Source organism: Arachis hypogaea, chromosome 17 (assembly GCF_003086295.3).
Source record: "Arachis hypogaea cultivar Tifrunner chromosome 17, arahy.Tifrunner.gnm2.J5K5, whole genome shotgun sequence".
Lineage (NCBI taxonomy): Eukaryota > Viridiplantae > Streptophyta > Magnoliopsida > Fabales > Fabaceae > Arachis > Arachis hypogaea.
The window spans coordinates 67,991,198-68,003,712 of NC_092052.1; the positions used below are offsets into that span (position 1 = coordinate 67,991,198).

Sequence of the window (12,515 nt, forward strand, 5' to 3'; positions counted from 1 at the left end):
TCTGTGAGTTTTGTCTTGGGTTTGAGATATTCTTTTCTGTAAATCTCATACTTCTTTGGCTCAGCTTGAATTGGTATCAAGCTAATGCGTTGACTTTCTTCTTATTTGTCCTGTTGAATTTTCTTGATCCAAGGGTTATTTTTGAAGTTGTCAATTGATTTATTTCTAGCAAACTTCATTGCTTGAGCGTCTTTGTTTATCTGGGAATTGGATACATTCTCTTAAATCTATGAGCATTATCCTTGATATTGTTTCTCCGTTCTAAATCTTGTATCCTTCTGAGTAGACTCGAGAATTGTTTTGATATCACGTGCGATCTGTAGATATAGTAACGCGATGCGTTAGTTCTTTAAGACGTGATGTGTGCATACGAAAGTTGAAATGGTAGGTATGCAACGTTAAGAGTTGTGGGTGTGTTGTTCCTTGCGAACGGGTTTGCAGGTCGTTAGGCTTATGACCGGATATGGGGATTGTAAAGTGCTTGATGGACTTGGGAAGTTGAAGCTTTGAGGTTGATATGAGATTAGTGTGCGGATGTTAAGCACGTCGTTTTAACCCCATCATGTTTTATAGCCTTTGATGCTTTGCCCTGCTATCACATGATTGACCCATGTTATCTTTTGCATTGAGCCTACCTTGTAACGTTTGCTTTGCAATCACACTCCTACCTTTACATCCTTATGCTTATGACAATCAAAGTATTTGAAAATCGTATATATGATTATATTTTGAGATATTTTTGCTTCTTTCTTAAATGTGTTCAAAGGTGAACTGTTATGAGATTTCTTTCGTTTTGTATCAATTTTCGAGGACGAAAATTTTTCTAAGTTGGGTAGGATGTAAGACCCAGAACTTTTGAAAAGTCTTATTGTGATCAAGTCTCAAATCATATAGTTATTTATAGCCTTAATTTCGGAAATCATTTTATTAAAGATAATTAAGGCAAGTGTGATTTATTGAATTTGAGACAAGTTATGATTTATTGGATTATTTTCTATATTTAAATCATATAGTTGGTAGTTGTGAAATAAAAAGGATTTTTATATGATTTTAGACTAAATAATTAATATTTTAGAATATTGATATTACTATTTTGGAAAATGAAGAAAATAAGTATATTATTTCTAATTATTTGGTGGGGACATTTTATTGAAAATAATTTATGAAATTGATGAGCAAATAGTATTTTTATACATTATTATTAATGGATTAGAATTTATTTCTAATTACTATAATATCCCTATTTTTATTCGAAATTACTAAAATGTCCCTAACCCTAATTTGGATACACCATTCCCCAAACCCCTCTCCTCACGCTGCGCAGCCACCAGCCACTCATTCATTCTCTTTGCTGCGCAAACACACCCACAGCCGCAGCAGCAGACTCCTCCCCCTTTCACCCTCAGCAAACTCACAGGCATGAAACCCTAATCCTTCCCAACCCAGCCGCCGCACTCAACCTGTTTCCCTTCCTCCTTCCATTCACACAAACGCAACACAATCAGGAGCAGCAGCAACGCCGCAATGAGAAAGAAGAGGAGCTGAAAGGGAGGTTTGAGAGACGAAGGGCTTAGAGGGGAGGGAGACGCCGTCCTCCCTGTCACCAGAACCGCGAGGAGCGTCGCCGCCAAAGTCGTGTCGTCGTCCCTGCCCAGTCATGGTTCTGCCATCCATCACCTCGTTCCGTCACCTGAAGAGAATCGCGACGACAAGAGGGAGAGCTCGTGCGCGAAGGGAGCGCGAGAAGGAGCGAAGGTCACGCGAGGAGGAGCACGGACCACCGCGCGGAGCCGTGCCGCTGTGCACTGTCGCCGTTGCGTCAGAATGCTGCCGCCGTCGAGCTTCCAGAAGAGAGAAGGAGGTTGTGTGGAAGATGAGTCACGATGGTGGTAAGAGGTTCAGCCACCCCTTTGCTGTTGCTGAGCTGCCGCCGCCGCTGTGAAGGCTCCGCCACTGCCTTGTTGCTGCTGGGGAGAAGGAGACCAAAATGGCTAAGTAGGAGGGGTTCCTGCCACCGTTGGGGCTCAGTTGCCGTTGTTGTCATGGCCGCCGCGCCTTTGGTTGCCGGGAGCAGTATCGTGGCCGCCAGAACCAGTCTTTCTTGGTAAGCATCTTTGCTTCCGAAACCCCTTCAATTGAGTACTCTGTTATAATCCGTTAGAAATTCTGAGACGTTGGTTACACAGGGTTAAGTCCCGGTATTTACTCGTCGGAATTTAAAGCTGCTGTTGGGCCACCGGAGCTTCTGGCTGCTCACGGATCTTTTGTCGGGGCAATTCGAAGTCGTAGCTACTTCGCTTGTTAGTATAGTAAGTAGTTCGCGTTTCGAAAACCCCTGCCTTAGCGTTCGGTTATGTTTGGCTAAAGACCTTGAGGCTTGGTAATGTAGGTTTGAGTTCCGGTGATTTTCGTGTCCATAAGTGTTGCGGAGGCTGCTGTGTCATTCCTTTTATTTCAGTAAGTGTTTTATCTCGAAAGTCCTCGCCATTTGTTTTCAGTCATGAGTTTTAAGATTTCCGCGATATTGATGTGTTAGGAAGTAGTAGCTGAGCTTATACGTGGCGCTGAGGCTGTTTCTTATATTGAGAAGAAACAGGCGGAGTCGGGATTTTGATTGTGATTTCGAGCTGAGGCGAAAAGGGCTCTGAGAGACGTTTGGGTTATGGAATTGCGTTTTGAGGTAGGGGCGCTTTCCAAATCTATATTTTATATGTCGGAATTATTACATATGGATACTGATATGAGATAATGTATTTGGTGATTGTATAAGCCTTATGTGATGTTGATTATCCTAGATGAATGTAATTATATGTTTGAATGGATTATTATTTGGTTTTGATGAACAGATTGTTGTGTGGTTTTGTGAAACAGAATGCTTTTCAAGTTGATTCTTTAAAGATTTGAAATATGAGTTTAATCCGTTGAGGATTGGTTTGAATTGAGTCAATTATTTTGATGATGTGAAAGATAGAATACTCTTAAAATTCAGCATGGGTTGCTTTAATTGATTTGGTTTTGATAAATGATTTATTGCTGAACCGATTCTTTAAAGCTTTGGAAATGAGTTAAATCGGTTGATATTGAGTTGATTTTGAAATGGTTTTCTTGAGATATGCCACTGAGGCGACTGTTGGATTTAGCTTGCTTTGAATTGATTTCTGGTTTTGAGCTGTTGAAAAGAAATGAGAAACGGTTTAGTGGGGACCCGAACCGGGTGGCAAAAGTCCAAGTTTTAGGGGAGATGCTGTCGAAATTTTTATAAAATCCGAGTCTTTATTGAAATATTGTCTGAAATAATGATGAGTTAAAGACTTCTACTATTCTATTTGAATTATCAAGAAAAGGATGATTCATGCCTTTGAAATGAGTTATTAAAAAGGAAACTGTGATTTAGTCTTGTTTCTCAAGAAAGGTATTACATTTCCTTTGTGAACAATTTATTTAAACAAAACTTATGCCTTAAGGCCGTTGGAATGTGAAAAAGGTTTATGCCTTCGAATTTGACTTGGGGTTTTCAATTAAAGAAGTTTCAATGGTTTTGAAAGGACCCGAGTGTCTATTGAAAAGTCTCATTTTAAAGTGTTTTCGGAAAGGTTTAAGTACTCCTCGAGTTTTGAATTTTAGCAAGACTAAAACAGTTTCTGAGCAGTTGAAATGCTTTAGAATCCCTCATGGGGTTGAAGCTGGTTTTTGTTTAAGTAAAAGGAAAAGCCTTTGAAAGAAGTAAATGATTATGTGACTCGGTTTGGCTTAGATTCTATTTTATTACTCAAATCAGAAAGCCAAGGTTTTTAATGAATTTAAATGAACTTGGCAAAATGAGTTATGTTATTCTCCCCTAAAGACTTGGGACTCTGCCGAGAAACTTTGTTATAAAATCCCATTGTTGAATGGATGATTTTGAATGTTTCAAAATAAATCTTTAACTTGCCATGGTTATGGAAGTTTGGAAAGAGGATGCCGAGAGTGGCATTGTTTTCAAAGGGGAATTTACCTTGAGTAAAAGTGGCTTATGAGCCTGAGATGATTTGAGAAATGAGATCTTTAAAGCCAAGGCTGAAAAGAGTTGAAACTCGATTTCAAAGTGAAATGAATTGAGAAAATGATTTATGGCTTAAATGCTGACTTTATGAATTTAATGATGTTGAATGGTGGAAGTGCTGTTTTGTTGTGAGCCGGAATGGCTGTGTATGATATGAATATTGGCTGGTTCTGGACTGAACCGTGAGCCGGATGGCTGAGATGGATGTTGATCCATGGATGAGATTGAATGCATGTTTATGCTGAATCATTGATAAATGTGAATGTTGCACTTCCACTATCTGAGATACGAGTTTCCCTGGGTAGTAGCAGTGACTAGCCACCACGTGCTCCAGGTCGAGACTTGATACTCTGTTGACCCTATGTCGTAAGTGTGGCCGGGCACTGTGAAAGGCCCGGATGAGCTCGCCCCCATAAATATTCACCAGTGATGGTGATGGATAAATATTCACCAGTGAGGGTGATGGATATGGATCATGATTATGATCAAGTTTATAATGAGTATAACTCGAGTTGGGGATGCACGACAGAGGGACAGTCCAATGGTTAGCTACCAGGACTTGTCGAGTTGGCTCTATAACCGACAGATGATATCATCAGCCACTAGGGACAGGCATGCATCATATGCATTTGTGTGACATTGGTTGGGTGTGCATATTATACTTGGTTTGCCTATGTGATTAATTGCTAACTGTTCTACTTGTAATAACTGTTTGTTTGTGCTTGAACTTCCTATCTGTGTTTGCATCTGGGACTCTGTTGGATTTGTGGTGACTGGTTGTTGGTTGGATTGTTTGGGCCTAGGGCCGTGGTTGGAAAGAGATGAACTGATGGTTGATTTCGGTTTTGTGTTTCTGGTTTGGAATAAAATTATGAAAGGCTATTTTGGTTCCGCATAGATAAACCGTTTTGAAAGGCTTTTGAGTTTTGAGAATTGAATGGTTCCTCTTTCAGTAAAGATTTTTGACTTTACTTTTATTGAAAACCGTGTTTTTGAAAAGAGGCATAAGAAGGTTATTAATCACTGGTACGGTTTATCTTCATGTATCCTATTACAGTAATTCTCAAAAACCCTCTACTGAGAACCCTTTCGAGGATGATGTTCTCACCCCCCTACATTTTTCCCCTTTCAGGATATGGGCGCAGAAGTTACGAAGAGTTTATTTAGTTGTTGTTGAGAACTCTGTATTGTTTTAGTTATGGTTTATTGTACCCTCGCCTTTATCTCGATATAATCTGTAAGAGGGATAGGAATTGTATTGTATTATGTTTGTAATATTATTTATATATATTTATGTATATATATGGATGTACTCTTTATGAGTTTTGTAAGTTGTATGGTATTTATGGACGTATGTTATCGGATGAAAGTTTTTGGGAGCGGTATTGCGGTTTAAAGTTTCAAACAGGCTCATATTTTAGTATTAAATAAGATAAGTGTCGTCGTAATGTCCGACCTATCAGAGTCGCGCAGCCGGAAGCGTGAGCTTTGGTAGTTAGGGTGTTACAGATACCTCTGTCAGTCTTCAGGTATGGCCCTAGAATCTCCCATTTGATGTTTGCTGATGATTTCCTCCTTTTCTATAAAACTACGAAAGCTTAAGTAGGGGAGGTTATGCGGACTATGGAGTTATTTTCCAAAGTATCAGGATTGAAGGTGAACCTTAGTAAATCAAAGGTTCAATGCTCAAAGAATATTTTTGAGAGAAGAAAATAGGTGCTCTCGGGAGTTTCTACTATCCGCTTTTGTCAGGACTTGAGAAGATATCTAGGGGTGAATATTGGGCATGAAAGGTATTCCAGGAGGACGGCTCAATATGTTATTGAAAATATTAAGAAGAATCTTGATAGTTGGGAGGGGTGTTTGCTGAATAAGACAGGAAGACTTTGTTTAGTTAAATTGGTAATGACTTCTATTCCGGTTTACAACATGCAGATTGCTCTTCTTCCAAAGTATGCTTGTGAAAAGATAGATTCTTTGATGCGACAATTTTTATAGAGAGGCCAAACTAACGGGAGATGGTTGTTGTTGGTTAAGTGGGATGTTGCTATAACTCCTAAAAGGGTAGGTGGTTTGGGTGTTAGGGATACCTACTCAGCTAACATGGTGCTTCTTGGTAAATTGTTTTGGGATTGATTCAATAATAGAGATAAGTTCTGGGTTCAGGTTATGATGCATAAATATTTTCGGAATTTAACTTTTCTTAGCAACAACAATAGTCAGAACACTTCAGCCAATTGGAGGAACATTCTCAAAGCATTTGATGCTCTCAAGGATGGGTTTAGATAGAATATTGGGGATGTGCAGTAATCTATGTAGTATGATGAGTGGACTCCTTTTGGAAGATTTTGTGCTCTTGTTCCCTATATTCACATATCTAAATCTGATTTTGTAGTGGCAGATTTATGGCACGATGGATCTTGGGAGGTGGAGAAACTTGCGTCGACAATTCCTCTTGAGGTCAAGCATTTCATTCCCTGTCTGCACTATCTGACTTTGGTTGACATGGAACGGGATGGAGTTGGTAGCCTGCAGGGACAAAAAGGTATATTGTAAGAGAGGATTATTGTTGATTATTAAAGAATAGATTGAATTAGAATAAAAATAGCAACTGGAACTGACTTTGGTACTTGAATTTTCCGGAAAAGATCAAATTGACTGTGTGGTTTGTTCATAACGCTCTCTCGACGAAGGTCTTCCGCTTTAGGCGGCATCTAGCTAGTATCGTTATGTGCCAGAAATGAAATTCGGCTCCAAATATAGTAGAATATTGCCTTAGAGATTGTGTATATTCCAGAGTTATTTGGCAGATGCCAAATCCTCGGGTTATTGATTCGGTTGAAGGCTTCTCTATGAAAGCCGGTTTTCGGAAGGTCATGTCTGGTAAGGAGGCTCTTTTAGGGGCCGGAGTGTGGTGGTTGTAGAGGCATAGGTGCGATGACATTTTCAATGCTGAAAATCATTGGACAGATCACAAGGTGGTTGCTCTCATCAGAAGCACGGTTATGGGTCTAATGTTATATATGAATATGTGTACTTTTTTTAGCACTTTCAGGAACCGTTTGTCTAGGAACCTCCTATAGGTAATAGCTTTAAAGTTACTTGTGATGCTTGTTTGTGTACTGATTTGAGCTTGGCTGGATTTGGTTCTCTTATTAGAAATTTTAATAGGGGTTGGATTGCGGGTTGTTCTGGTAGCTCTCCTCTCTGATCCATCATCCGATGCGAGCTTTTTGCAGTTTCAAGGGGTCTTGTTTTAGCTTGGGATTGCAGATTGAAAGACATAGTATATAAAACGGATTGTTTTTTTTTATCTTTTGCATAACTCTCCTAGTGGGTGTAAATATGAAGTTATTAACTTAGTTAACAAGATTTAGGAGTTGTTATCAAAACCCTGGTACGTGCAATTTGACTGGATATGTAGGGAAGAAAATAAAGCTATAGATTGGATGGCTAGATATGGAGTTAGAAGTAATCCCAATCATGTTATTTGGTCGGACCCTCATGAAGCCCTTCAACAAATCATTATGTCTGATTTAGGATAGGTATTTGCTTTGTGTTTTCCTTTATTGTTTAGACACACAAAAAAAATGTTGCTCTAGTGTGTAATACAAGAAAAACACCCATTCAGGTACACTTGAAAAGTATAGCCAAAAGTGAAAAAAAATGTTGCCTTAGGCTATGGCTACGCTTTCTGGGCTACGACTACGCTTTTTGGGGTGATTCCTATTCGGCCGTTGCCTATTCTCAAAGGCTACGCTTTTCTGCACCAAGGGCTACGCTTTTGGCGTTTGGGAATAGGGTGGGCTTTCAAGTGATGCTGTCCAGGACCAAAAGCTACGCTTTTCAGCTTCCATTTTTACCAGAATAGGCTACGCTTTTCAGCGCTACTGCATCACCTGTAAAGCGTAGCCACATTGTATAGCATAGCCACATTGTATAGCGTAGCCACATTGTATACCATGGCTACCGTTTATAAGTGTAGCCCTAGATCCCTCTTTTTTTTTTAATTTTCTGCATATATATATATATATATATTTTATAACCTAATATTTAGTAATATGATTATATATATAATCTTGCATTTTAAATTAAATTAGTCAAATATTATAAAATAAAAATAAGTACACAATAATACTATATAATATTCTTCAAATAATAAAAATTATCCTTAAACAAATATATTTATAATGAACCAAAAGTATTAGAATGATCATAATTTTGAATATTCATACATCTCACATTAAAATAAAAAGAAGATAAGTAAAATTAAATTAGCTTCTACAAAATGAATAGAGTTATCCTTTAGCACATCTATAATACACTGCTCTTTATATAATTGTAAACAATTAGCAACAAAGATTTTTGTGAACAGAAATATACTAGTCCAGGAACTTAGGCCCTCTATCAATTAGTTCTTCCTTTGTCTCTCTAGCATTAGCCTTCTACCAAATATACTCATTGCTATTTATCTGAAAACAATAAAAAGACACTTAGCATAAAGAAATGCGCCATTTTGTACCAAACCACAGGGGTTCTTAAATCAAAGTTATAAATTCTAGGTACTTGGCAGTGTAAAATCAATTGTAAAAAACAAAATTTGTACAAATACAGAGCAACACCATGCACTTTTGCGCCAAATAGAAACTGAAAATAGAGAAAATAAAATAGAAGCCTATGCAACTTGATTCCTTAATTTGAAAGCATGATAAGGAGTGAAGCAAAAGACAGATACTAATCAGCAACATTGACAAACTTGACAAAGACATTAAAATAAATGAGCACTAAATTTTAGCAATCATAATTATTTATACTCTAACTATATCAGAATTGCAAATTGAGCAAGTAATATAATATCATTTGAAATACTAACAACAGAAATAGCAGAAAGCACTTCTCCAAAAGAACTTTGAACAACAGTAACAAGGGCGTACCTTGGACAACTGGGGCAAGAACAAGTGCAGGATTTTGGGAGAATGCACCAATTCCGAAGTCGTCTCTACCTTGCCAGCATTTTGATTGAGGACAAGAGCAACTGAAACAGCTCCTCCTCCTCCATTTTGATTGATGGAGGGAAGACAATTGCAGCTGTAGCAATTGCATGGCCTGCAGCAATGATACAAACAAAATTAGGGATCCGTGGTCTCATTTCTACTTGATAGTCCATATAACCTGGAAGGTACCCAACAACTGGAGAAGAAACTTCACTGGAATTATTACGATTGAAACTAGCATCCTAAACAGTTACATTATAAAACCAAAAATAAGCTTTGCACAATATCCTATTTGGAAAGAGAAAACAAAGAAATCTAATACCAAGAACAGAAAATCTACAACTCCAGCACAAAATCCGTAAGAACTCGTTCTAGCTAAAAAGATAGATTCCATCACATGGAGTGTAGAAAGAAATACTGGGCTACTTCCCATTTGACATGGGTATAAAGTTAGAAGCAAGTTAAAAAGTCAGATCACTTCATTTAAGATGGACAAATGAAGAGATCTTGAGCAATTAGAGAGGAAAGAAACCCACCATAGTCTCTTAAACTATTTGACATAGCAATTGCAACAGCACTTAATAGCCTGCTAGCCTCTGGTGCATCAAGAACTACACCACTTGCACTTTGAGGAGCAATGAGCTAGTGATATACAAGACATTAATCTTTCAATAAAAAATTAGATATAGTGTTAAACCATACCAAAAATTCTTTTACACCAAAACATAACTGCAGATCATGAAAAGTACAATTCCAGTCAAAAGATTTGCCTGCATCACCCAGAAGGCAAAACAAATAAACAAAAACAAGTCCTCAAAACCAACCAAACATTTGCAAACAAAAAAAATAGTAAAAATTAGCACCAGTTTTGGTTTCAAAATAGTACTCCATATATGCAATAACTTTTCACATCATACTGCAGTTCAGATTTTATCTTGTATGGGTTTTTGAAATTCTCCAAGGGAATTGCACCTTTTTTCTAGAATAAAAAAAACAACAAAATTCCATTAGTAGAAATGTAAAGAATAGGAAAACACACTTGGTATACTAAACTGATAATATCTTAGAACTGCTATTAAAGATTTCAATATTCATACTAGCAGCAACTAAACAAACTGTATTTACCCGAGATAATCCAAATCAAACATATAATTTATTTAAAAAGAAAGTTATTTCTTAAATTCAAATCCCGAAACTTGAAATTAAACAAGCATACCAATAAATTTTTAGGACCATCAGCCATCTAGAGACGACAAATTGCCTCAATTTTAGAAATGAACCTACAAAATAAAATTATTAAGTAACATAAAAGAATAATGTTATCATCATAGTAGAGTAGCATCATTTCAACACAAAGAACCATTTCTCTTACAGTAATGCTATAAAGTGTTCTTGTAATTGAGATTTCATGAAAATTTGAACAAAGAGGGCTAAAAAAATAAACAAACCTTTCCCATGAAGAAGCTATAGTGAAATCATCAAAATGCTCAAACTGCATTGACATTTGAAGAAGGAGGTAGCAAAATTAGCACTACCCCTAATACCATCATCACACGCAATAAGAAATCCACCAATTAATTAAGAAATAAGAATTTTGATTCAATGGTGAAGGAGAAAGAGAATACCACTTACTCTGAAACATCAATACTTTCTTTAAAAGTTTGATTTCTTCCCGGGAATGATACTCACCTCTTCAGGGAACAAATCTGGGTGTTTGGAAAATATTCTGAGCATCAAATCGTTGTATCTGGAAGAAATGGGAACTACACAAATTAAAAGGAAAAAAGGATTATTATAATCAATAAAGCACAATAGATTAAAGCTATATACTAAGAGAAATGAACAAACAATAAAACCCTGAAGAAATATAAGGTACAAACAATTGATTCATATGTTCCAATAACATTATTAATCTTGTCAACTGCTCTCTCCCTAATTTGTGAAGCTTTCAAATAGCGATCTAGTTCTGCTTGTGGCATGAAATGACACCAATCAACTACAGTGAGATCAATTAGAGAGCAGAGTAGACCCCTTTATTATTTGTGAAAATAAGATAAAAAGTCCATTTAATCTATCCTTTGCTTGACGCCAAAATTATGATAATAAAAATATAGAACAATATAAGAACAACAACAACTAATCAGAAGATTAGAAAACCTAAAATTAGATCCCAAAACCCCCAAAAATTCACATAACCAATTGAAAACTAGTACATACCTTCTCTATCTCAATTAGCCATTGCAGTTCATCATCACTATCAAAATCATACGCACCTTCGAACTGAAAAGTGAGAGCGAGAAAGAGAGGATACAGAACAGAGAATGGTTACCTGGTGACACGGGGTACTCCCTTCGAGCTCCTTGGCGGCGGAACAGCAGCCCGACGGTGGCAGAACAACGAAGGCAACAAGCCCTAGCAGTGGCGGTGGAGTTTCAGCGGCGACCGAGCACCCCCTTCTTATCTCCTCGTCCTTTCTTTCCTTCCTTCCCCTCTCCTCTCCTCTTCTCTTCTTCTTCCTGTGCTCCTCCTTTCTGATTTCTTCTCTTTCGTGTGTGTGAGTTGAGGGAGGATGAGAGTGCGTGAGTGAGGCTGAATGGATACGAAGAGGGGGAAAATTTTTACCGAGTGTTTATTTGGTATTTTTATATTAGGGGACATGTTTAAAGTGCACCTGAAACAAGACAAATAGGCTACGTTTTAAAAGTGTTTTTTTTTTATATAAAAAATGAAGCTAAAGCTCTTAAGATAAGGCTACGTTTTATAAGTGATATTTATAATATTTAAGGAGATATTTTTTAAATGATGCTACAACTGTGTTTTTTATTCTCCTACAAAAAAGAAACACGGAGAAAAGCGTAGCCTATTCTAAAAATAGACTACACTTTTTAAATGTAGCTTAAAAAAAATGTGGCTGAATAAGAATTTTTTTTATAGTGATACTATTATACAGTCCAAAAAAATTAAAACTTTGATAAAAATTAATTTATATTCTAATCACAGAAACAATAAATACTATCTAAATAACATTTGAATTTAATATAGTGTATCATTTTAAAAGTGGTTAATATTTTAATAAAAATAAAAATAATTATATTAATTAAAATATAAAATACATTAAAAAATATTATTTGTACACTAAATACTTTTGATACCTGTATAAAATATAGTTATTATTAATTAATCACATATTTAAATTATTTTTAATTAACAAAACGAAAAAATTCCGTGTATAGTTATTAAAAAAATACTGGCGTCAAAATACTATTTATTATAAAAGATGTATACATAACAAGAATAATAAAAATTAATCACTTAATATGTGTCTTTTAAATATCTATTACTCATAACTTTATAAATATATCTTACCTTTCATTAAAATATGTCCTCCACCACCAAAATTTTGAATAAAATAAAAAATATATTCAATTTATTACCAAGATAGCAGTTATTAAGACAGTGAATTTTATTTATTTGTTTAA

General features: G+C 36.4%; 1 long non-coding RNA gene across 2 annotated transcripts; it reads left to right on the forward strand.

The window, feature by feature from the left end:
* The first annotated feature begins 1,221 nt into the window (after positions 1–1,221).
* Positions 1,222–5,411, forward strand: LOC112765587 (uncharacterized). 2 transcript variants are annotated; one of them, XR_011875295.1, is made up of 4 exons: positions 1,222–2,104; positions 2,187–2,457; positions 2,537–2,680; positions 5,175–5,411. It is a non-coding gene; the product is annotated as an uncharacterized lncRNA (long non-coding RNA). The 2 variants fall into 2 exon arrangements; XR_011875294.1 differs by having other exon boundaries at positions 2,187–2,680.
* Positions 5,412–12,515: the final 7,104 nt, after the last annotated feature.